Raw genomic sequence first — 27860 nt, forward strand, 5'->3', positions numbered from 1 at the left:
TACTCTTGAAGCAAACTTGCCATTGGTGAAATCCTTGATTATAGTTACATCTAGATAGTTCAAACTAGTGTTACTGACCGAGTGTGTAAAGGTCAAAAAGGAAGTGGTGGAGTTAATGTAATTTACAAATTTCTGAAAATCCACCTCTGTTCCATGCCATAACAAACATATATCATCCAGGTATCTAACATAGTGTTTAATGTGTTTCACCCAGTCTGTGCCAAATATGAAAGTCTGTTCCCATTTGTGCAATACAATGTTCGCATACAAAGAGGCACAAGAAGCCCCCATTGCAACTCCCAATTTCTGTTTGTAAATTTCGCCATTAAAACAGATTAAATTATTGTTTAACACAATATCCGTGAATTCGACTAGCAAATTCACAACATTGGCACCAAGACTGGCTTTTTTGACCAAAACGTCTTTGAACCAATCCAGACCTGTCAAATGTGGTATACTGGGGAATAGTTGCACTATATCGATAGTTACCATTAAAAGGTCTGGGTGGTACAAATGGGATCCCATACCCTTTAGGAAGTCCCAAGAATCTTTGCATATGTGGCTTAGTGATGTAACAAACCATTTGAGGATGTAGTCAATAAATTTCCCCAAAGGTTCAGTGATGCTTCCTTCACCAGAAACTATTGGTCTGAATTTTAAAGGGTCCAGTCCTTTGTGGGTCTTTGGAATACCAAAAATTACTGGGATTCTTGGTTTGGCTACAAACAAGTAATTATATATATTTTCATTAATGGCTCCTTGTAAAAGGTGGTCCATTAATAGATAGTTAATTTTGGAATATGCTATGTGTAGCTCATTTTTTGAAATCATGCCATAATGCTCAACATCCTTTAACATGTTGTAAATATGCGCATCATAGTCTATATTGTACATCAAAACTAAGCCCCCTCCTTTATCCGGTTTCATTACTCTACACTCTTCTTCCTTTAAAAACCTGATTATGTGTGTTTAATTCAAACTTAGATTCTGGGGACCTGCAGTAGGTTGTCTAATGCCAATAGCTCTTAGATCTCTTTCCACCAATTCTTCAAACACCTTAGTGGAGGAGTGTGTGGGAGGGTTAAAGGTACTCTTTCTAGTAAGTATGTCACCTTGACAGGGTTGACCCTTGAAGTATAGAGACAAATTTAATTGTCTAACAAACATTTTAAGATCTATCAGTTCTTTTTCAAGATTAAATGATCGTGCTGGTATAAAATGCATACCTCTTGTAAATAAGTTAAAATGTTCCTTCATTATCTCTAAATCAGTAAAATTATAAACAGTAAAATTATTATCTGTGGTCATCGTGTAACTGGTGGGGGTAATAGGAGGTGAATCCAAAGGTACACAACTCTCCTGGTCGGGCATAGCATGACTGATCTCGGTTACTTGTTCCATCTCCTCGTTGGGAATCTGCCCCCCCTCCCCCTGATTTGTCTGGGGGAAATATAAAATCCTGATGAGAGTTCTTTCTTTCCTTTTCCGCTAGTCTCTCACTCCTTCTAGGTAGGTCAACCTGCGTGTCATCATTATTAAAACTACGGACATTATTGTGCTGTGTAACAGTGTTGTTAGTCCATCTAGCCTTTACTGGGAGTGGGTAAGCCATGCCTTTGCTATATTCTCTAACATCCCTTTCTAATTTGTGTATCTTGCGGTTCACAACCTTAACACAGAACCTGTCTACTTCATTGAAAATATTATCATAGTTATACTTCACTGAAGGAAAGTTCTTGTCATTTACTAATGCGTTATTCAACCCATTTAAGTCCTTAAGCAGAGCATCAGCCTTAGCTTCATACTCTGCTACCATAACCTCCAACATTTCAATTCCTGCACAGTTAAAAATGTCACACAGTTTCTTGTAGTATGCAGTACCTTTTTGAACATTATTTGGAAACTTAAAACATCTTAAACCTTTGGGAACCCTTTCTACTTTCACACATTCTTTTAAATAGTCTATTTCCAGTTGGTTCGTTTTGTAGGTGTACAGCTTATCATGTAATGTGTTAAAGTCTTGTTCTATATCAGTGTTGTTAACAGTATTGTCTGTACATTGTTTGAACCAGAACTGTTGTTCCGCCCAGGCATTAAAGTTAAAGTCCTTATTACGGTCACCTACATCACTCACACCCTGATTGTTTGCTTTATTTGTCTGTTTACTCATGCCCTGCTGGATACTAGACCCAAACTGAACGCCACTGCTTGCTGGCAAGGGTTCACCAGAAATACATCTTCTCTTCCGCTCCAGCCCCTGTTGCTGGTTGCCTGGCAACGTTGAAAGCGTGTCCATTTTACTAGTGTTGAAAACTTCTGTTAACTGCGTTAACATGTCCAATACTCTATTGAATTCAGCCCTGGTAACGGGCCCATTTTCATCTAAAGCTTTGAGCACCTGTGGGGTGCCTATGAAGTCGCTCTGTACCACTTCCTCCGCCATGGAACAAATCAGAACCAAGAACACAGCAAAAAGCTTGAAACCAAGACCAAGTGAAAAGTATAATCCAAGGCAGCGAAGAGCAGCAAGAAACAGTGATGAAGCCAACGGTAATCTCCACAAAAAGTTTATTCAAACACACAACATAAATTTCTCCAAGTCCTTCTCTCAAACACACAACATAAATTTCTCCAAATCCTTCTCTCAAGCGCTTTCGCTCAGTGCAATACTGAGCTTTATCAAGATAAAAATGCAGGGCAGAACAACCTTATTTGTGAGTCTCTTAATGAGATCATGTGCTTCATTAATTAAAACCAGTCAAGTTACAATTAAAATTAATTGGTGACCAATTTAAAATTAAAGAGCAAGATGTTGTATGAAATACATAAAATCCTAAATAAAATACCTTTTGTTAAATATGTTGTAGCTGAAAAATATGTTATTTACAAGATATGTCATTTGAAAATCACAAAGTATTCATGTATAAATAAATAAATATTGTTATATGTTAATGTCCCATGAAACCAAATTTGTAGTGATCGATTCTTATAACACTGTTTAGTGTGGAATAAATATTAAAATGGGGTACCATGAATAAATGATGTGAGTAATAAATAGTAATAGATAAAAATCAAATGTTAAAAATACAAGAATTAAAAATAAAAATAATAATCAAGTATTAAGTGTTCAAACGTTGTTACATAGATTATATTCCCTATACTCAGAATAAATATAAATATAAAATACAAATAATTTGATACAAATAAGTAATGTTGATAATCTCTTACTAAATCCTGTATGCTATATTTGTATGCGAACATTGTATTGCACAAATGGGAACAGACTTTCATATTTGGCACAGACTGGGTGAAACACATTAAACACTATGTTAGATACCTGGATGATATATGTTTGTTATGGCATGGAACAGAGGTGGATTTTCAGAAATTTGTAAATTACATTAACTCCACCACTTCCTTTTTGACCTTTACACACTCGGTCAGTAACACTAGCTTGAACTATCTAGATGTAACTATAATCAAGGATTTCACCAAATTGCTTCAAGAGTATACAGGAAACCCACATATTCTAATTCTTACCTACACTTTAGCAGTAGTCATCCTTTCTATCAAAAGAAAGGAATTATCAAAGGGCAACTAATCCGTGCTTCTAGAATGTGTAGCACTGCGGAATACTTCTCAAACGAGGTTAACTTTTTAGAAGAGAAATTTTGTGAAAGGGGCTACCCAGCCAAACTAATCAAGAATTTGGTCATGGAAATTTCCGCATGTAGAGAAGAAAAATACCCACCACTTTTAGGATGCATGTTACCGCAAGTGGATAACTTGCATAAGAACACCCAGCAGCTAGAACAAACTAGTTACATACACACATTTTCCAGCAATTATGACCTGATAGAGGAAACAATAACAAGGTATTGGCCAGTTCTTACGTTGCATGATGCTTTTTCAACAAAGGTTCCAACTAAACCCACATTTGTTAGATGCAGGGGTACTAACATGAAAGAGCTATTTGAAAGAAAAGAAATGACGAATACCACTGGTAGTAGATCCAAGAAAGGAACTTATAAATGTGGAATGTGCAAACAATGCACTGCTATGTTGAATGATCATAGTATATACATCCCATCTAGGAAATATCTATTCCGGTCTAATGGGTATTTTAACTGCAATGCAAAATATGTTGTATATTTAGGCTCATGTATAAAATGTCAAAGTTTCTATATTGGGAAAACAGAAAGGACTCTAAAGAGAAAAATTTATGAGCATTTCTACGATATTTCCAAGTTAAAAGAGACCAATGCTTTTTATAAACACTCTTTGTCCTGCCCAGACATGGAAATCAAGTTCATTGTGTTAGACCAGATAACACCCGACAAGAGAGGGGTGACTGGGAGACTAAATTGGAATATAGGGAGCTTATATGGCAACTAAGACTGGATGCAGCTAAATGGCCAGGGTTAAATGACTACATAAATTTAAGTAGTGTTTTAAAACTAAGAAGAGCTAAGTTATAGCATACAGCATTTAGTAAGAGATTATAAACATTACTTATTTGTATCAAATTATTTGTATTTTATATTTATATTTATTCTGAGTATAGGGAATATAATCTATGTAACAACGTTTGAACACTTAATACTTGATTATTATTTTTATTTTTAATTCTTGTATTTTTAACATTTGATTTTTATCTATTACTATTTATTACTCACATCATTTATTCGTGGTACCCCATTGTAGTATTTATTGCACACTAAACAGTGTTATAAGAATCAATCACTACAAATGTGGTTTCATGGGACATTAACATATAACAATATTTATTTATTTATACATGAATGTTTTGTGATTTACAAATGACATATCTTTTAAATAACATATTTTTCAACTACAACATATTTAACAAAAGGTATTTTATTTAGGATTTTATGTATTTCATACAACATCTTGCTCTTTAATTTTAAATTGGTCACCAATTAATTTTAATTGTAACTTGACTGGTTTTAATTAACGAAGCACATGATCTCATTAAGAGACTCACAAATAAGGTTGTTCTGCCCTGCATTTTTATCTTGATAAAGCTCAGTATTGCACTGAGCGAAAGCGCTTGAGAGAAGGATTTGGAGAAATTTATGTTGTGTGTTTGAATAAACTTTTTGTGGAGATTACCTTTGGCTTCATCGCTGTTTCTTGCTGCTCTTCACTTCCTTGGATTATACTTCTCACTTGGTCACAGTTCCAAGAAAGGCTTACTGAGTAATCCCCATCCCCCCTAAGTATATTGAAACATATACATCATGTTGGAAATAAAATGATTACATACCTGAGGGAGTGCAGTACTCCTCCGTTGAAAGGTATAGATATATAAATGTTATGCTGACGAGTTTACCTTGTGAAGTAACTGTCATACACAATGGCTACCATAGCTAGCTGTTTGCCTTTTTAACATGGTTCTCTATTAGCAAATGATTGCCTCTGAACCAGTCTGTGCTTCTGAAATGCTAATTGCAGCCAACACAACTGATTTGCAGTATAATCAGTCAATCCATGCAACCGCTGAACAAGATATAAGGCCTCAATGTAGATTACAACTCCTTTCTCGTATGTTGAGTTGGAAATTATTGACGTACAGATACTATGTCATGGCAGAGAGAATGTTTGTAGAAGCTACTATTTACATACAATTATGTGTGCTTCAGGGTCTAGCTGAAGATGATGCTGCAGGCAATAGGCATAGGCAGAAAGGGTGAACACCTTGCAGGACAACAAGCTTTAAGAGTAAGTGTGGGACCTGTGGCAGCCTTGTTTTATAGGCAGAGCTAGCTTGAGGGTACCCACCCGACCGGGAAGTAAGGTATGTGTGTCAGGTAAGTCTATCAGCCAATGGTATCAGTAACACAATGCAAGGAAAAATGCTTGTTATGTCCTAGGAAAAAGTAGGTATACATTAACCATGATGCCACACAGTTGGACAACTGCCAAGTCACGTGTTATGTCATGGTAATCCCCAGTTAAGTGTGTTCCGGCAACACTTGCATCTAGCTCAACCTCCAGATATATATGTCACTTGTGCAGGGATTTATATCACGTTATCAAAAAATAAAAATGTCGAACGGCACAACAGCAAAAGTGCCGAAATATCAAGGGTCTGTTTTTGAGATCGCAGTACAGTGAAGATTGGGATATTTGCCCTTTCCTCACGGTAGTGTGATCTCAGAGTTGGAATATATATTTAGCAGTAGGTATGGGGGCACATCCCCCACAACACCGAATTCGAGTTTCGGCATTTTCGCTCTTGTGAGCATTCAACATTTTGTGTCTGTGATGTTATGAAATAGACACCTTGTGCAGCTGTGGTTGTCTGTGATATCACCAGCAAAACACTCTGAGCTGCAGTGTGATATTACTGGGTGACAAATTCAGCACACACTTCAACATCCTCTGGGAATTCAGGCTACTGCATTACCTGACATTTTCTGCACTTAATAGTGTTGTACTAGGAGTAGTTGAGAGTGGTCTTATATGTAGGCATTTGCCCTTTATTATTTAGATGCAGACAGTCCAACTGTACTGCTTTGGGTGGATTCCCTGACCCAACAGGCCCTACTATCCATTGAGCAATGGCTCTCTCACAAGCAATTGATCCTAAATTCCAAAAAGACCAAACTACTACTGTTCCTTTCCTGTTCTCTTTCTCATCACAAAACCTCCTTTTTTATTACATCTTCTAACAATACAACTATCCACGAAACCAAGAACCAACAGAAAACTTGACAGAAATCCAAAAAACCGCTGACAGTCCTGTACTCAAAAACTTTTATTCAGGAAACCACAACAGTTAAGTGCTTTCGTCAGCAACCACAGGCTGACTTCATCAGAACAGTCAACTCCACAGTAAATCACAAACCAAGGCAGGATTGTTTAGGTATGCTCTATCCAACCTGCCACCCACACAAAACTCCTAGGGGTCATTATCGATGATGAACTCAAGTTCAACCTACACATACTCCAATGTATATAAAAAAAAAAAAAAAACAGAAACTAGGTCTGCTATATCAAAACAAAAAATTCCTAACCCCTGAATCTAGACTTACCCTGGGCCAGGCACTTCTCCTCCCCTCCCTCTTATATGCCGCCCCAGTTCTTACCAATATCCAGGCCTCCAGTCTAAACAAACTCCAACAGACTTACCATAAAATAGCCAGATTCATTACTAACTCCCCATACAACTCATCCCACTGCATTTCTTTAAACTCTCTTCAATGGCTTGAACTTCCCCAATTTCTGCTATCTTAGTTTTGTATGCTACACTCTATTCTTTATAAACCCTCCTTCTGTCCATCTCTATCTTCCTTAGTCTCCATCTACATCCCATCCCGGACCCTCCATACTTCTAACCAACAATTATTTGATATCTACCAACCAAAAAGGTCAGTAGGCAAACTACTTTACAAACACTCCCTTGCCCATCCTTGGAACAAACTTCCCCTTGACTTACGTTCAATCTCCCACACCTCACACTTTAAAAATGAACTAAAAGCTTATTTTCTCAATTCCAGAACCTGCCCTTGCCATGACCCTACCTAATCTTCCTTCCCTTTATGTACCCTCAAAAGGACCATACTTAGTACTTCATTACAACTCTCTCTCCAATGTGTCCACTATGCATTTGCATAATTTTATACAAACAAAAAATGTTTATTGTTGAGCTATTGAACTATATCAGTGTAAAATTGTTACTTAGCTTCTTTTTAATGCAACTTTAACTTTATGCATGTAACCCAACATATGTGAATCGTTTTGCTATAACTGCTATTATATCAATATTGTTTAAAATTGTACTTGTTTTAAAATGTACTACTGGAGCTTTTCTCCTCGGGTATCCACTGAAAATGGACCACAATCCCAGTTGGACAAACCCGGTTAACAAATGTCAATAAATAAATAAATAAATACAATAAATACAAATAGGTGATGAGACAGACATCCATATCACAATTTATAATACTGATGTCCACATACATGTATTTTCATTACTAGACGCAGTTGTAATTGAGCCCAGGACCATATGTACCAAAAAGTAATGGTCTCAATGCATTTTACAGGCTGAGCCACAGAGCCATTATTACGACAACTGCATTTTTACATGTTGTGGTTATTAGTCCACAGTTATCTGCTGTTACATACCTCCCTTACAGCTATTATTATGTGTACGGTATTTGTATACCAGAATCGCAGTTAAAATCCTGTTTTCCATTAATATTTTAACAAGTGTGTTCTTACATGTTGTAGACATAATTGCAGAGTTACCTACTATTAGATACCTCACTTGCGTCTAAGCTTATGCGTGTGCCTTTATAATGATGCATTTCTGTACTAGAGTGTGAATTACAGTAGTATTTTTCTGTTAATCTCTTAGCTAATTTGTGTGGTGCAGCACAATGTGCTTCAGTGCTTAAACATGCTTAAAGAGGGGAACATGAGCATTAGAATGATTTGATTAAAACAGCTGTGTTTATTAGCAGCTGTGTGGCTTGGCAGGATGATCCAATGTTCTGCAGGTGTGATGGTCCTGGGTTTGAAATAGGGTACAGGTGTACTTTTTGAATGTGATTAATATTGGTCCAAAAGAATAGAACAATATAGCACTATTTAGCATAGCTAAGCAATGTGGCCTGTCAAACTGCATCATGCAAAAAATCTTTAAAGAAAAGAAAAATGGGGAGATAAGATAGTGCAAGGGGTGCAGTCTAATGGGGTGCAAGCAAGGGGAAAACCATAGTGAAAGGCAGGTAGGGATGTGCAGGATGGGTGTAGGAAAAAACCATAACTATTCATTTCCTGAACAGCAACAAATGTGTACTTTCACATATTTTTTTACCTGAATTTGGACTGTTAACCCCTGAGAGGGGGGACAACAACATAATTGCATTGTCAAGCCAATTGGACCAGATTAAGTGTGTCCAGTGGACACATGTGTGAAATGGAGAGCTATATATGGGATGATATTTTTTGGGAAAAGTGCCCATTTTATTTTTAAGGTGAGAGTGTAATGTTGGGGAAGGGACATAGGTACATGTGGGGAGGTAAGTTGGGAAGGTGGGGAAGCTTTTGCAGACAGACAAGACAGACAAGACAACAGGCAGGGTTGGTGTGTGATAGAAGAGGAGGTCGAACACCTTGGATGGGGAGGGTGTTGTGGAATCCCAGTCCCATGAGCAACCACACTGTAGCAGTGGAACTGAATTCTTCACCCATGGGACTGTCAGCACTGCTCCTTCACTGCTCCTGTTGTGTCAGTGGTGGAGGCTGGCATCCAGGGCAAGGTGGCCCCACTGGGATGGCCAGCATGCTCTCTCCCTGGCACAGGTGTACACCTACATTTCATTGGAGCACTCGATGCACCATATCTGGCAGTTAGTGAAGTGTGACAAAATCACCCTCTCCACCTCCACTCCCAGAGGAGGGCCCAGTCCCAGTCTGTGGAGTGGAACTACCCAACTCCACAGGTAGTGCAGGGGCAGCAGAAGGCACCACCAAGCTGCAGTCCAGACGTCCTGGGCTCCAGTCCCACAGCTGGAGGAGTTAAGGTAGGTAGATCACCTTGAATTGGCCTACCTTGTCGCCCTGTTATAAATTAAATATAAACGTAAGGTAAGATAAAAAAACAAACACGTTAGTATTAACATAATTGGAGATAATATTGATTAATCAAAATACATGTTAAGGTATATTCTGAGGGACACAACAATAAATAGCATAAATGTAAGTATGTTAACAGCAAACCAGTATGAAATAATACATAAGGCTAACATAACAGTTAGTTACAAATAACATATTAATATCAAATCATAATAATAAATAACATTAATAAATTAAAGAAGATAAGGGGTGGGGAGAGAGAGAAAAACATACCATTAGTAACTTTGAAGGTAATATTACTACACAGACTATTAATACATATTTCTACAAATGTGCAGTGTCAATTGTGAGTACAATGACTACAATTCTTGGATAGATGATGTTACATGTACATAGCTCTCAACCTGTTAGTATGGGCCAAGCACTAACAAATGCTGGTACACAGGCACAATTACAGGGAACTGTTTTACATACTGTGCTCATATATTACTGCCAAGGTGTTCTGTAAATGAATCATCCAATAAATTGCATTCCAAGTAATGTAATGTATCTGCTAATAAAGGGCCAGTCATATGGGGCACTGGTCATTCCATTCTGCAAAAATGTGACAGTTGAGAGGTATGTTTGTGTAGGTTATTTGTCAGCTGGTTGCCATGGGATTAGAACCCACAAGCAGTGACTGCAGGAATTATGTGCACTTTATTTCAATATAATGAATTATGAAAATACTAGCACCTTTACGATGTTTCTTGCAACATTTTGTGTGAAATCCTACATTTACACACATGCATAGCTGTGTGTGGTATCACATTTGAAATGAAATGCAGTGAACACATGCATAATGAGTGCTTTAGTTGACTACAGTAGTTATCAACGCACCATCTCCTTTTATACACATGAAATTTGCCAGTTGCATACATGTATGGCTGTTGAGGTCATCTGTTGACCTATACTCTGTTTATTTACTGCAGGCTATCTACAGCATATTTTGGGAGAATTATCAAAACTCAAACTTGACCCTTAATCTGGGTACTGCATTACATTTATGTCTGACATTTGTTGGTGCATTATTTATTAGTTAATATGTAAAGCTACCTGGTGTCTGAATGGACACACATGCAGTGAATACTCGAATAATGAAAACTTATTTATTTATTTAAAGCACAATCCTGTTGTAAACTTTATTTATACTGTTACTTTAAATCTAGCATTTAGACACATGGATAGCAGTTCAGGACTTCACTTACCTTACCCATATACCATGTTCATTGCCTGGGTGGAATATACAGCATTATTTCATGCAACATGAGCAGAGCAGAGGCTTGAATCTTACTCTGGGTAATTCACTACATTTCTTTCAGTTTTTGCTGCAGTCTTTATTGCTGTACATTTAACAGTTGACTGGTGACAGATTAGAACACACATGCAGTGAATGCAGGAATAGTGAACACTTTTTATTTGGCAACATTACATATAAAAGCACCATCACCCTTTAGAATTTATTGATTATTGTTGATTCAAGTCTGGCATGTAGAGCATGGATAGGGTAAGACATCTAATAAATATCCCATATACCCTGTCCCTTAATGGAGTGCAACCTACAGCATATTTCAGACAATGAGCAGACCAGAACAGTGACTCTTAATATTGGTAGACCCCAACATTAGCAGATGTTTGGAAGCTATACTACACAGTACTGGATGCTTCCCTGATGTAACCTGCTTTGGCATTACAGGTAGACAGTGACACATTACTAAACATGTTGCATGTCCCAGATATGTCATACCTGACTGTTAAGACTGCAAACTCTGTAACTAGTTTATTATAAGATTACGTTATGCATTACGTTATTACTTTGAAGTTTCCCTACTTACCACACTCTCCCCTCATCCTGGTCAGGCACCATGCATGGGACGGGACATTGTGAGCTCTCTTCTGCAGCTGCTGAAAGAGAAGCAATCCATTATACATACCGGTTTTGCACACATTCAGCTTGCATATTTCTAAAGTGCTGCCTAACATACTTACATATCTGTGGGGTCTGCCCATCTCAAGCTTCCTGGACCCAGGTGTCTGAGGTTCACCTCTTCCTATACTTCAGGTCTGCATAGTGATGACAACACTGCTCACCAGTGTAGGGGATACCAGTTGCACTGGAAAGTTCCCTAGCCAATCAAACCCAGGCCTCAGACTTGCACTCTGAGACCTGGCAATTGCCCTGCAGCAGCCAGTGTTCATAGTTTTTTCACCAGGAATCCAACAAACACTTTGGACTCCTGCACACCCCATCTCTGCACCCTAAAGCATGCTGCCTCACTAACACCACCAGGCATATTGACAGCCAAGTGAGTACTCCAATGAATGGTGTAAAATTCCCACCTATTGGCCTTTATATAGGCTGCATTTCCACCCTTACACGTCATACTGCAACTTTCAATAAAGAGGAGCATCACTTACCTTCACACAAACTCACACAAACCATTTAAGCAAAGCTGCATGTCATGCAAACTCACACAAGCAGTGTTTAAGCATAGCTTAGCAATGCGCAAAGTAGACTGTTGACCATGTTTGAGTGGAGCTTAGCACTTCACAGCTTTGCTAAATGTAACAATTTTTTAATTTTAAATTAAACTGATGTTTCAGTCATCTGACTCATTTTCACAGCAATAAATGTAAAACACATGATTGTTCAGGACTAGAACCTGGGACCTACTACACTGTAGGCAATGACTAAACCTATCTAGCCACTTGGATAGTAAAGAGAAGCAGTATATCTTCACATATACTACTAAGATACCTGTTAGTGTTGCACAGCGAAGTTGTTAACACAACAGAACTGCAACGATTAAATACATCCAGTTTTTATTTTTAGATGTCTGATGATGTTGCTAAGCACCACACTGCTCAGTGCAAAAACCACCATGCTGCTCAGTGCAAACAAGGAGAGATAATAAAAAATCAATTGATTACATCCGGTTTCTATTTTTAGATATATAGCAGATGGTGTATATGTAAAAGTTCATCTCAGCATTGCTAAGCACCACTCAGCACCCTGCAAACAACACATAACAATAAAAAAATAATTAAAAATACTGTATTGTACTTACCACCTGTCTGGATGTTTTCTGAGCAGTCCACAAGTATGAGGTGCCCTCTACACTGCTGCTTGCATGGATTCAATATCTGTCTAACTCTGATCTCCCTCAGCAGCATGACATAATTAATATGTATGGTGCTCTGCCAGGAAAGAACCATGGCCGTGTACATAGATGAATTCTGTGTAGGCTCTACATGGAGCCTACATGAATTTTATTGAATCCTGAGGTTTGTTGGTGTCAGACAGAGTTTTCTTAACCAACTTCACCTTTAGCTATTAATGGGGAATAAATACCTTTAGCTCTTTTGTTCAGAATTTCTTGCTGAAATTGTTTTAATAAATCAACAGTATAATCCCTTTGTAAAACACATTTATCAAATTATGTAACTGATATTCAAAGGAATAATTTTCAAAAAAATGTGTGGGCTATTCTCTCCATATGCTCCTTCACAATCTCCCTTTTCTAATCAAAGGGGTAACAGCTATTAAAATGTAAATAGTTATTCAAAAAGTTGTTTTTTTATGTATATTGGATAAAAATTTACCCTTAATCAAATTCTATGGGATATTCAAATTCAAAAAATATTGATGGAATTCTATAAAAAAAAATCATGGGTACATTTTAAAAATTCAGTGGTATGAGTGATTTAACTAAGAAAATCAAGTAATTCATTAGCAGTACTAGTCCAAATAATAAAAACTCATCCAAAAATCTTCTGTAAAATCTGATTTTGTCATAATACTTTGCCAATAATGCACAATCATGTTTGTGAAAATCGGGGCATAAGAGGAGACCATAGTAACGCCTGTCCTTTACTTAAAGAATTTCCCATTAATGTATACAAAATGATTCTTCAACACCAATTCCATAAATAACAACAGTAATTGAATTTCACAAGTACTTATAAAACTACACCGATTCAATATATCATTAAACCAAACAATCCCAATGGAATCCCATATACAAGAAAATAATTCAGTAACATCAATAAGACAAAGAAGCACTCAGATCTGCTCAGAACTGGTGGTCAAGGGCAACACATACACAAACACTGTAGATATAGCTAACCTGTTGGCAGGTTCAGTGAAAAAATTCATCCCTCTGTCCCCTTATTAGTAAATCAGGACATCCTCAGCACCTGCCCCCTCCCTTATTTCTAGGGAGCAAGTCATTGCTGCCCTATGAAAGGCAAAAAATACAGCCTCCATGGGACCTGATAACATCCCAGACTGCATCCTACATGGACTCAGGCAGGAACTTGCAGCATCATTAGGCACCCTATTCAACCAAAGCCTGGGTACCAGCTTCTTCTCAGCCAAGAGGAAGACAGCCACTGTCATCCCTTTGCACAAAGGTGGAGTGTCCACCGATCCAGGAAATTATAGACTCATCAGCCTGACTAGCCTGATCTGCAGGGCCATGGAGTGGATTATCATGGACCTCATTAACAATGACATTGGCAATCTCCAAACACTCAATCCCACTCAATTCATCAAGGGAAGGTCATGCCTGTTAAATTTGGTTGACTTCTTTGAGATAGTCACCAAAGCCATGGATGAGGGGAAGATGTTGCACACACTTACCTTGACCTGGCCAAAGCCGTAGGTACTATTCCCCACTTGGGTATAATAGATAAACTCTCTCAACTAGGTGTCAATCCATATGTTACCAGATGGGTAGCAAACCGGCTCACTGATAGAACCCACCTAGTCAAAATAGGGGAACCCACCTCAAGCATTAGACCCATAATTTTTGGTGTACGGGATTGGTCATGGGGCCTCTGTTGTTTGGGATATACTTTTCTGAGGTGCAGGCCAAAACCAGTGAGCTATGGCTGCCCAAGCTTGCAGATGACTTCAAGTTGGGCACTGTCATCAATTCCCCTAGTGAAGTGGACATCCTCCAAGATGGTCTCACACAAACAAATAACTGGTGCCAGATATATGGCCTCAAACTGAACGCCAAAAAATGCATCATTATCCCCTTTGGGGAGAGTGACATCCCCATAAATTATCATATTAATAACAAGGTCCTAAGAATGCAATCAGTCATGAAGGACATGGGCACCCATGTTGATAGCAAGCTGACTTTTGACCACAATATTGCTTCTGTTGTACAGAAAGCTTTCTACATGGCCCACCTCATTAGTAAGGGTATCTCATCCAGGGGCAAGGAGGTCATAACATCCCTGTATTCTACCCTTATAAGACCCATTATTGAGTACAATGCCCCTTTTGGCATATACCTCACAAAGCACATGCAGCAGCTGGAGAGACCACAGAGGTTCCTCACCAGAAAAATCCAAGGCCTCAGACATCTACCCTACACAGATAGGTTAAAGGCCCTGTCCCTCTACTCAGTCTCATACAGACTCCTCAGAGGTGACCTCTGTCTGTCATACAAAGCAATCTCAGACCCAGCCTTGATGGGAGTGCTGCATATCTGCAAGACAAGCTCCACTCAAGTAACCCACATGCAAGACATCAACTTGGTCTGTGACATCAATAGGACTTGCTGGCAGTACATATTTGTGTCCCAGAAACTCCCACTTCTGTGGAATAGACTCCCTCTCCACGTCAAGTAGACTATTTCATTAACCCTTTTTAAGTACAACCTGGATAAGTGGATGTGGAACAGAAAATACATCCCTGGGATCCCATCAGTGTCTCTGCTGGATAGGGGCATCAGGGGCTGACTTGTCGGAACATGGGCTAAATATTTTGCTAGGCTTGTAAGGGCCTCATGGCCAATAGCCTAGGAATGTCCTATAATCCTGTAATCCTATGAATAGTCACTAAAACGATGGATACATTAAAAACATTACTAGTTAAGTTTTTAAAAACTGCCATGAATCCTTTAGTATATGAACATAAAAGTCAATACATCTTTTCAATTTCATATCAGTAAAAATACCCAGGGTTTGTGTAATAGAACCCCATGTGTCAACTATAGACCAGAACGGAGGATTAACCAAACCGTTATACACCTTGGGGATACCAGAAATAGTTGGAATAATAGTTTTATCTGCTCTCAAAAATAATTATAGTCATTAATTGCAATCTGTTTTTGTATTAATAAATTGTATAACAAAACTTATTTTTTTATAAGCAATGTAAACTTCATTTCATTGAACAGGCTAATATACTTACAAACACTTAACAACATTAATAAAGAGTCATTCCTTTTGAACAATTGTGGAAGCATGAGCATTTTGATTATTGGATGATGGTCTTTGCTCTGAGTATACCTCTCAAACTCTTAGAGCAAGAAATCTGGACAAAGCCATACATAATGGTGGGGGGCAAAAGCCCCAAAATAGAGCTATTTTTTAAATATTGCTCTTACAGACTTAGACAGTTGATATAATAACATTAACATGGATTTTCTGAAGGGTATGAAGTTTGAAACTCAAATGTATGTCATTATTTTCTGACTTCAATCCTCAATGTTTTGTCAGTGATTTGCCAGTAAACCAAAATTTTATGAGGTACTGACCAAACCTGTGAGTCAAAAATCTGGACAGTTGAGACATATTGTGCCTAATGCACTGTATTTTGGTTATTGTATTAAAAGGTAGATTAGGGAGCTGTTTAAGATTTGATAGACACACTGGGTCCATGTTTCATTGGGATGAAGACCTGAATGTGGAGCAAGGCACCTGAGTATTATTACTGAAACTGTCACTACAGAAGTCACCTTAGAGACAGAGATTCAGTGGCATTTTTTTAAACCTCACATATTTGAACAGAATGGGTAGAGCTTGTAGCCAAGGTGTAGCAATTTTCATTGTAGACTGATGACTCCATTCTTGTATCAAGTGCATTGGGTATAGGGTGAAAGAGTGGTTAGTATATAAAAAGACCCTTTGCAGCTGGCAGGATGGTGTTGAACCAGGACACCCTTACTTCTCTTTCTAATCTCCAGTTGTTTAAACCATTTTCTCTGGATGAGAGATCCTTGCTCAGTGAGGCGTAAGTACCAAAAGAGTGTTCTTACAATAGCTGGATCAAACCAAAGTATAAGGCAGTAACCACCATGCTGAAGATAACATAATTTCACTTTTATTAAAACAATGAATAAAACAGTGTCACAAGCACTTTTGGGTAAATCCTTTCATCAGATGATTACCCAAAAGCACTTGTGGCACTGTTTTATTTATTGTTTTAATAAAAGTGAAATTATTTTATCTTCAGTGTGGTGGTTACTGCCTTATACTTTGATTTGTTCATCTTTGGATTGTTGGCAGTACCTTCAGTGGAGGAGGCCAGTATTTATTTCCTACAATAGCTGGATCCAGAGGAAAAGAAGCCAGACCAAAAAAAACCTCAAAATAGAACAAAAATTGGGTTAGCTTCAAAGTATTGTTAAGCATGCTCTTCACACCACAATCTAATTTATATAAAATTAGCATAAGTCAAATGACGAATACAATAAACTGTGGTAATTAATAAATAACCTATTACTTAAAAATCCTATAGGAATCAAATAAATTACAATAAAAACTTGTTGAAAACTTGTTATAAAACTTGTAATAAGAATACATATTACATAAGGTTATATAATAAATGAATTAATACAATGAATACAATTAAAATATTATAGATTTATAATTTAGTTGAAAACAACTTTAAAACAGAAGCAATGCTCATGCTGTCATTCAAACATTGGTATCAAGTTGTATTAAGTCACTGCAAACTTTACCTGAGATATTTGGACAATATTTTTATTTTGTGGGCTGGTGATCAAGGAACGATTCACACTTTTGTGGAATACATAAATAGTTCAACAAACTTTTTGAGGTTTACCTCCAAGCATAGTGGAGATCACATTAACTATTTGGAAAGTAAAAGTTCTTTGGTTGGTAACACTTTTGTAACCTTCTCTAATTCTTAGCTTCAGTTTAATAGTTTTTATCCAATTACATACAAAAAGAGTGTAATCAATGGCAATTTTGTTAGGCTGGTGAGAATGGTTTCTGATAACACAGTTTTTGAACAGGAGAAAAACATTTTGACAGATGTATTTTTGGAAAGAGTATGTCCAAGTATATTTATTCAACAAGTTTGTCAAGAGGTCAGTGATAACTGGGGCACTATGTATAAAACCTTGTTGGGTAGTGTTCTGGAATATACATACAACCTATCATGTAAAATTGCTGAAGATCTTCATTTTAATTTCTGTAGGGCTTTGGTCCTTCAATATAACAATTGTTCTAGCCAGGTAAAATATATTATTAGAAAATACTGGTTGGTATTTAAAGGTAATGAACAGCTACATCAAGTGAACAAGTGATCATCCATCCCCATTTTGTGTTCAAAGTGCCATCTAATTAGAAAAAAAATGAAGGAGTAAAAAAGATGATGACACATGACAAAATGGGGGCCACAAAATATGGTGCATGCAGCCAATATACCTGTATTTACACAGGTACTGTTATGACACTGGAGAACATATTCGATACCCAACTCCATTTACAAGAAGGCAATCGATATAAGATTTGTAGGCAATAGATTATTTATATTTATTAATTACCATAATTGATTGTATTAATCATATGACTTATATTAATTTTATATAAATTGGATTAGTCTGGTTGCTTATTGGTTCTGAGGAAGTCCATAGTGTTACAAAAGTGCCTAACAACACTTTGCTGCTGAAGCAGTTTTTGTTCTATTTTGAGATTTTGCATTTTAAAAATTGTAATTATTAAATTCCACTTTGTTAGATTACCCTTTGTTGGACTCTATTTTTTGGACTGGTTTCTTTTCTTCTTGATCCAGCTTTCATATGAGCACTGTTTTTGTTCTGAATGTTCTGGTTGTGTGCATGGTCACCTTTCAGCTTTTTTTTTTTTTGTTCACTGGTGTCTTTAGCCTGGAATGATGGAATCTGCTATCACCAGTTTGACTTTGTTCCATTCCACTGATAAGACTAGGACAGCACATACTTCTATAGTGGATGTGGATTACTTGTCTTCTCAGCTTGCATGCTTAATTGAACTGCTTTCACAGATTTGTTTTCTAGTCATTCTATTTTGAGCAAAGCACCAAATCAGCATCTTGTACTTATCAGGCATCCAGAATTGGCCGCAACTATGAGTGTTGAGTTACCTTCTTCAAATATAAGGATTCTGAGCCCCTTGAAAGTGGTCATAAGTATGTATAGATGGTTTACTTGATTTTTCTTCTGAGTCTGTGTGGACTGTTGGCTCAGACAATTTATTCAACCACCACTCAAGTTTTGTTGACTGGCTTCATCAAGACTTTACTTTCTGACTTAATACATTTTCAGATAATCTTAGGTCAGATAGTTTAAAAGAATTACAAGACCTTTTTGAAAAGAAGTTATATAAGTTAAGGATGTTGCCGCTATATATTCCCCATGATTTAATAAAATCCATGTAGGCACCATATAGAGCCTACATGGAATATATCTGTGTTCATGGTCACAGTTCCCCCTCAACAGTGCACCATGCATATACATGATGGCATGTTGCCGAGGAACACAGTTATTGAACAATTTTAGGGAGAGGTGTTTTGCTAACAATGGCTGCAGATGACTATGAGACTCTCTGCAATGTCCTTCTGTTGTATTTTTATTGTGTTTTTTTAAAGCATGTTTGCACGGTGTGGCACAGGGCACAGCAATGCCAAGCTGCATTGAAATATAAGATAGCAGACACATGCCAGACATCTAAAAATAGAAACTGGATGTAAATAATTATCTGTTTAAAGATGTGTTTAAGTGTGTCTAAGCATGTTTGCTCTGCACTGCTCAGTGCTCATCACTGCTAATAGGTAGCTCAGTGGTATATGTGAAGGCATACTAGATTTCTTAATATCCATGTAGCTAAAGGGATAGAGCTATGGCTTCATGTGCAAATAGGTCCATGGTTTGAATACATAGAAGGGAAAGTATGTATTTAATTTTGATATACATATTATGCAGACAATTTTCAAATATGGCCTTACTGCACTCTAAGCTCTGCTCAACTGTGCTTAGACCTGCTAAACACGCATAAACATGGTAATGGCTGCCAATGTTTGTGTGCTGCTCGGCTCTGCTTGGCTGGTTTGTGCGCTGCTAAGCTCTGCTAAGACTATAGTTCTGCATGTTTTCATACTTCTCAGCTCAGCTGCACTGGTTTCCTGGCGCTAAGTGAAGTGATGCTTTTTTGAATGTTGCCCAATGATGTCCAAAGGTGGGAAAACAGCCTATATTAAACCCAATAGGTGGGAATACAGCAGAATCCATTGGAGTTCTGTTAACTGAAGGTATAATATGGCTGGTGGTGTTGGTGAAGGTCCATGCTTTCTGGCATAGCACTGGAGCATTTTGGAGTCCAGGGTCATGGTTGGGATCCTCATGAAAAAACATGATGACAGGCTGCTGCAGGGCAGTTTCCAGGCCTCACAGTGTAAGGTGGAGGCATGGGACTGGCTGACAAGAGAACTCAACATTGTTACTGGTATCCTCTGCACAGGTGAGCAGTGTCTTCACCATCATGATGACCTGAAAAGATGAAAGAGAGGAATCTTGGACACCTGATTCCAAGAAGTGAGGATATGGAGTGCCCCACAAGTATGTAAGTCATTTCACTTCTGTTTTACCAATATGTAATCTGAATGTCTGCAAAACTGGTATGCATAATGGTGCATTTCTCTCCCAACAACTTTAGCTGAGAGGGCTTACAATGTCGAGTCACATGCTGGGAGCTTGGCCAGGTTGCACCGTGAGTGTGGTGAGTACGGATGTATTATACAAACTGTAGTGAAATAAGCAAGAAAGAGTAAAGCATTAACTGCAATAAAGTATATGCAGTACAGTTTCTTGTGAAATAAATGTGGACTTAGAGTTGTAGTACAATAAATGAATAATGCCAACTGCAGTGCAATAAAAAATGAAACAATACCAATAACTGCATTAAAGTATATACAATAAAGTCAGTAGTGCAAAAATGTGGAATTATAGCTGTAGTGCAATAATTGAATAATACCAACTATACTTCAATAAAAAACATGAAACAATACCAATAACACTAGGGAAAATTGTGTACATCAGGATTTTGTTGTCATAACCATTGCAGTAAAGCTGTATGCATTTAGGCTGTAAGGTAAGGAGCTGCAGTCAAGTATACCACTGTAATAGCTGTAGAATGCAAATCTAATGGCTGCAAATTGTATTGATTAACTCATATAGTACTGTTCAAGGCTGTCTCTAGGCCAGTATTGGTCACATAATGCTTTGTCATCCACAGACATCAGATAATAAAGGTATATGGGTGAGGTAGCCCAGTCCATGAACTGATATTGTTTGTTGACTTCACAGATATGATACTGAAATATAGCTTACCTACTATCTGCATTTTGTTTGCATTTAATGTATGTGCATTCTATTGTCACTGCAGTCTAGTATAACACTGTAGTAGTACTACCAGATCGTATTTTGGTTCCAGGTGAGCTCTAGGCAAATATCAGTCAGTCATTAATTAGCAGTGCCTCAATAGCTCAGTTTGTTAAATGATCTGTATATAGTACATTTTGCAACACACAGTCCAGGGTTTGAATCTAGTGGTATGTAGCAGTAAATATTAAAGTAGCAGTCAAGAAATGCTCACAGTTTCTCTCACCACAGGAACTACAGGTAAATGGGTACGGTAGCCCATATTATGAATAGATAATTGTGTGTTTAGATATCACAGACTGTTAAAATGGTTGACAAGAATGTATTCGTCAGCAGTCTTCAGTCAGAGATAAAATGTGTAATCTCTGTATGGCTGTATGCCTGGAGTGTCTGTTAAAGATTGCTGCAGTCAATTAATACAGTCTATGCAGATGTTCCCTGCAGTCACTGCTATTGGGTTATATTCATATGCTTGCCAACCAAGGCATGACAGCTGTTTAGTGTCTGTACTGTGCACACACGTCTCTCAAGTGTCACAATTTCACTTTATGTAATTAATAGTGCATAATCTGTCTGTCACAGGATTTCCATGGAAATAATTACCTAGATTGCAAAGTATTACCAAATCAGCCCACAGAAAACCATGGTAGTTATAAAGGTCTACTTGATGTGCAAATGTTCTGTGTAGTCGTGTACCCGCAGTTGTTACTGGTTGTCCCATAGTATCCATTGCAAATAACTTGAGAGGTATGCCCATGTTATGCCAGCTATAGGAGACCTGTGGTCAGTGTACACATAAAGCAAGTACAGACCCATAGAGTAGATAGTAGTACTATTGTCAAGGAAATAACCGGCAATGTTATAAAAAGACTTTCTGCTTTTCCCGGTTAGGGGTCGCCACAACAGAACTCCGGTCTGCTCATGATTGGCAGTAGATTTTTACAGTGCCGAGTTGCCAGACCGATGCCCAACCTTCAGTGAAGGCATGCCCATTCACGCTCGCACCTACCTGCATGTCTTTAATGTCACTCAACCATGGGGAGGACATGCAGACTCTACACAGAAGGTGCTGAAGCCGAGAATTAAACAGCAGAACCTCTTGCTGTAAGGCAACAATGCTAACCGCTGCACAGGACTGTTTTTCTCTCTCACCCCACCCCTTATCTTCATTTTTTTATTGTTATTCATTGGTTATGGTTTACTATTAACATATGTTGCTACATTAACTGTATTTTGGGACATGTGTTTTATTATTGTCTATTATAATGGTTGTATATTAACATATCTTGTGAAATTACCTATTTTGTTGACATTATGCTGTAACTGTTACTGTCATGCTGTTAACATACTGTCTGTTCTGTTATTTGTTGTTGTGATTCACATAATATGCATTGATATGTACTTGGGTTATTTCCAATGTTCTACCATGCTGTTATTACTAACAATGATTTGTTCACAACTAACCTATACTTATTGCTATAACTTTATTACCACAGCATGTCAGGGTAGGGCAGTTCTGGCTGATCTTCCTACCTTGCCTCAACTGGCCATGGCACCAGGTCCTGGAACATCTGGGACCCTGAGCGGTGTGGTGCCCCCTGTGCTGCCCCTGCATCACCTGGGGCATTGGGTGAGATCACCTCTAGGGATGGGTCATGGTGCCCCCCTGGGAGTGATGGCAGAGGGGTCATTGTCACCCAAGATCAAACTCCGGTCATGGTGTGCAGGATTGTTCTTCGCAGCTATGAATGTAACCTGTGCCAGTTTGAGAGCACACTGGCTGACCTGGTGGAGCAGCCTCAATCTGGTGCCCAGCTTCCAGCACGGCCACCCTCAGAGCTGTGAAGGAGCAGTGCTGACAGTCCCATGGGTGAAGACGTGAGTTACACTGCTGCTGTCTTTAGGCACATGCAACTTGGATTCCAAAACACCCTCCCCATCCAAAAGTGTTCAGCCACCTCATATGTCACACAACTGCCCTGTCTGCTGTCTTGTCTGTCAGTAAATACATCCTCTCCTACCCAACTTACCTCCCCACATGTACCTATGTCACTTCCCCAACATTCCACGCTCACCTTAATAAAAAAAAAAATGAGCACCTGTCCCCCCAAAAAAATACCACCCTATACACAGCTCTCCATTTAGCACACGTGTCCACTGGACACAAGTAATTTGGTCCAATTGGCTTGACAATGCAGTTATGCCATCCTCACCCCTCCCTCTGGGGTCTGAGAGTCCAACTTCATCTACAAAATCTGTCAAAGTGCACATCTGTTGCCGTACAAGAAATGGATAGCTATGGTTCTTTCCTACACCCTTCCTGCACATCCCTAACTGCCTTTCACTATGTTTTCCCCCTTGCTTGCCGCCATTTCACCAGTTTCCTATCTCACTTTTTCTTTTCTTTATATATATATATATATATATATATATATATATATATATATATATATTTATATAAGTGCAGAGCTGAGCAGCAAACCACACCACAAAGCTTCACTTAGCTCTGCTAAATAGACCTTTAATGAATAAATGTGTTTCTAACATTGTCAGAGACATGTACAAAATAGTCACCTCTGCCATGTTTCAAACCTGAGCCTATCACACCCACAGCACACTGCATTAACCTGCCACATCATGCAGACCTTAATCAAAATGAGTGTTTTCATCAAAACATAGTGATTGCCTCTTACAGTCATTAAGAGTGTCTCAGCAGAGCTATAAGCTGCACCACACCACACAAACTGGAATTAAAAATTAATGGGAAAAATGGGAGTGTACCTTGGACTCTGGTGCAATAATACATCACTAGACAACCAAAGACATAAACATGTATGCAGGTGAGGCCTGTGATAGTAGGTAAATGATGTGCCCTTGTATCTGCAATATGTAGAAAGACACCTGCTAAGGCATCAATGGCAAATGACATGTTCAACTTGTACCCTGGTGCAGAAATACAGCCATAGAAAGCCATGCACATACTGATGGATGTAGACAATGTGTGTCACAGCCTGTATGTTTGCACATATACCTTGCAAATACAACTGCTGCAGTAGTGACTCAGTAGCTCAGTCTGTTTAATGCCTTGCTCATAGTGCATTTTGCCACACACAGTCCTGGGTTCAAATCCAGTTGTGTGTTGCACTTCAATTACATTATTGTGAAGACAGCAACTAATGCCTGAGTCATGCAATCTTTATCCATACAGGTTACTGCTAATTATAAGCTACTATCCAGTTTTGCAATTCAAAGGCCTGCAAGTAGGGACACACTGCACATATCAGTATAGCATAACTATATGTTGCTGACTACTCTATTGACACTGTTACATAACAGATGCACCTTAGTCACATGCCTCAATTGGACTGTCAAGGGTACCCTTACCCTGGCTCTGCTGTAATGACAGGGCTGACACAGCTGCCATAGTTACATGTACAGCTTGTTGTCCTCCAAATTGTTCACACTCTCCTCTATGTGTTCTAGGCTGCAGCAGCATCTGCAGCCTGCAGCACACACACCTGTCTATAAATGTAGCTACTACAAACATACCATACCTCCCAACCACCTAGCACAAGGAATCTGGACCCAGCCATGCTTAATGTGGGGGACAAAGGTCTAGAGATTAGATGCTGAGAGAAGAAAAGGAGCCACTTTTGTGATTTTAAGTATTTCCTTCTGATTTTTTGTTAAGTTTTACTGCTTTGCCGCCTACTTTTTGGCATTTTCTGGAAAAAGCAAAAGCTTTTGTACATGAAAATATAGGTGAAAATTGGGGGAAGGAGTCCCATTAGTACGATTAGCGTACATAATGCTTTGGAACACAAGGGAAGTGCAAGGCAACATAACCAACAGTTTAAGTATAAGGTTAGAAGCACATAAGATCCAGTACAAAGGGGCTGGATAAAAGGAGTATTTAAGTACTAGCCATCCATTTGGAAGGGAACAGTTAACACCGATTACCAAGGGACTATTAGAGAACTTGTTTAAATTGAGACAGTACTAATAGGATAAATTAGGCAGTCACTCTGATTGGATAAAGTAAAGGAAGAAGTATTTATATTGTCTCTAAGGTATGTGTAAACTGTCTGAAGAAGTTCGGGTAAATCCCGAACGAAAAGCGCTTAACGTACTTGAGTGTTTTTAAAGTTGGCTTGATACCATTTCAAGGACTGGTGCATTGATTTTACGTATTTAATGAGTGGAAGTTTTACTATCCTTGGGTCATCTGTTGGTGACAGCTTTCAAAGTTTATATCTGTAACAGTAACTGTACTTGGAACACATCTAGAGCCTGTTTACTGCATTTCCTGTGTTGCACTTAATTTAAAATAGTTTTTTCTCTAAAAACTGCATTTTACCTGATTTTGGCCTAGCACTCAAGTGTGGGGTCATTTATTGCACTGTTGTGATTATTTTGCTGCTTGTGTATCTCTGCTACCTTTAAACTACAACGAAAAAAAAATCTTGCTTTTTTTCCCACTTTCTGAAAGTTAAGAAAGTTCAGTTACAGATTTGCTGTTCTGAACTGTTTGGAAGTTTCTAGAAGGCCAGTGTTTGCTTGGGCTAAAAAGAAGTCTCTGTGTTCACCAGTGGGAGTGGTTAACACTGAACAGCCTGCCTGTCCCTGGAGGAGTGGTTACTACCTAGAAGCTGTAGTTTTATTGGCCATTTTGGGTCAATTCTAAACTTCTTGATCTCTCTCTCTTAAAACCCTACAACTCTCTTTTTGCACGGTTTTGCGCACTGAGCAGTGTTGGGCAGTGTCGCCTAAACAGGTTTAAACTATTCCAGGCTCCATAAAGTCTGCTCTTCACTTTTTCCTTTAGAACTGTTCAAACTCTCAAAGTAATCACTCTATTCTCTTTCTAAAGCCCTGCACGTGCTCAGCTCTTATAAGGAAACACTAACTAACTAAAGCACTACACTGTCCTTGACTTCTCATAAGTATTAGGCTCCTGATTGGTCCTTCATGATCAAGTGAAAAATCAGTTCCCTTCCCTAATCTGATCAGTAAAAAAACAGTTCCCTATACTAATCTGGTATGTCCAAGGGTCAGTTTCAAGGTTACTCTCCAGTCCAGCTGGTGAATCTGGGAATTTTGAGGCAATGTTACAATTGCCTTATGTACACAGACAACCCTCTCCTCCTTCCAACAAACTCTAATACATGTGAGAGATGCAGTTACACAGCCAAACTGGAGGCAGAGCTCTATCAACCCAAGACTGGCACAGTCAGTCAGGAGGAAAAGGTAACCACCCACACCACAAATCCAGTCTCACACAGACCTATTGCATCTGCATACCCAATACATAAACACACACAAACTTACTCGGAGGCTCTAAATAAAAATCTGCCTAAACAGCAAAGACCTCCTAAGCAGATATCCAAGCAACAGCCACCCCTCAACAATACCCACAAATCACATATCTCACAAAATCAGTGTGCCTCACAGTCACAGCCCTTAAGTCCAAACAACACACCAAATACACTTGTTATAGTGGACTCTATTGTCCGGCACACTGACGTCCTGCTCACCAGACTGAACAAGGAGAAGGTCACCATAAGCTGCCTGTCAGGTGCCAGGATCCGACACATAACTCAATCACTCAGGTTACTCCAAAGCAAGTACAAGTATGACTCCGTCATCGTCCATGCTGGTGTGAATGACTTGAGATGTACCTCCCTGGACTACATAAAAAAAGACATAGAGGAGCTCTCTGACCATGTAGCCCAGGCTGGTATGACCCTGACCTTGAGTAGCATCTTGCCCTCACCAGGAATGATGCAACAGTATAAAGACAAAATTATCAGTTTCAACAATTGGCTAAAGTATTGGTGTCATTCAAAGGGGATCCAGTGTCTGTCAGCCTGAGATGACATGCTCGACAAGCCACGTTGCTTCGCTAGGGACGGCTTGCACCTGTCACCCTTAGGCTTTCTTATACTGGCCAAGGCTCTTGCCACCCCCGTAGTGCCTTTTTTAGGCAAGGCTCAAAGGACAAACCCACCTCCATAGACAACCCAAGGATAAAAAAACTAAAGGTAATGCTACTCAATGCCAGAAGTCTAAACCTCAAGATGCACGCACTCGAGGCTCTCCTCAGTATAGAGAAAATCAATGTCTGTGCAGTAACAGAAACCTGGTTCAAGGCTCCTGAGAGCACCCCAGCACTACCAGGTTATAACTCATACCATGCGTTTTGGCCCCAAAACTCGGACCGAAGCACAAAAGGAGGTGGAGTATCTATATTCATCAAAGATACCTACACCTCCAGGTTAGTGGCACTGCACGAAGCATCGGAAACCATCCATGTGCAACTAACAGTGGGCAAAACTGCCTTTCAGTTTGTAGCTTGCTACAGAACACTCTCCCTATTACAGGAACCCAACTTGGCATACCTGAGAACACTGGAGAATATGAAGGTCTCTCCAAACACTATGTTATTGGATGACTTCAACTACCCAAACATTGACTGGGAAAACTAATCAAGCCCAAACACCCTCGCCCAACGGTTCCTCGAATTTATAAACTCTAACACAATGGAACAACTGGCCACCACTCCCACAAGAGGGAACAACATATTGGACCTGGTCATCACCAACATGGGGACTTTATGTTCCACACCAGAGGTAAACCCCTCATTGGTGAGATCAGACCATAAACAAATTTCCCTGGACATCCATATCCCGTCCCCACCCCCAGCCAAGGAAATCACGGTAAAGAATTTCTCAAAAGCCAACTTTGCACTTCTCA

This window comes from Protopterus annectens, chromosome 12.part0, assembly GCF_019279795.1.
Source record: "Protopterus annectens isolate FY-2018-M chromosome 12.part0, PAN1.0, whole genome shotgun sequence".
Taxonomy (NCBI): Eukaryota; Metazoa; Chordata; order Ceratodontiformes; family Protopteridae; genus Protopterus; species Protopterus annectens.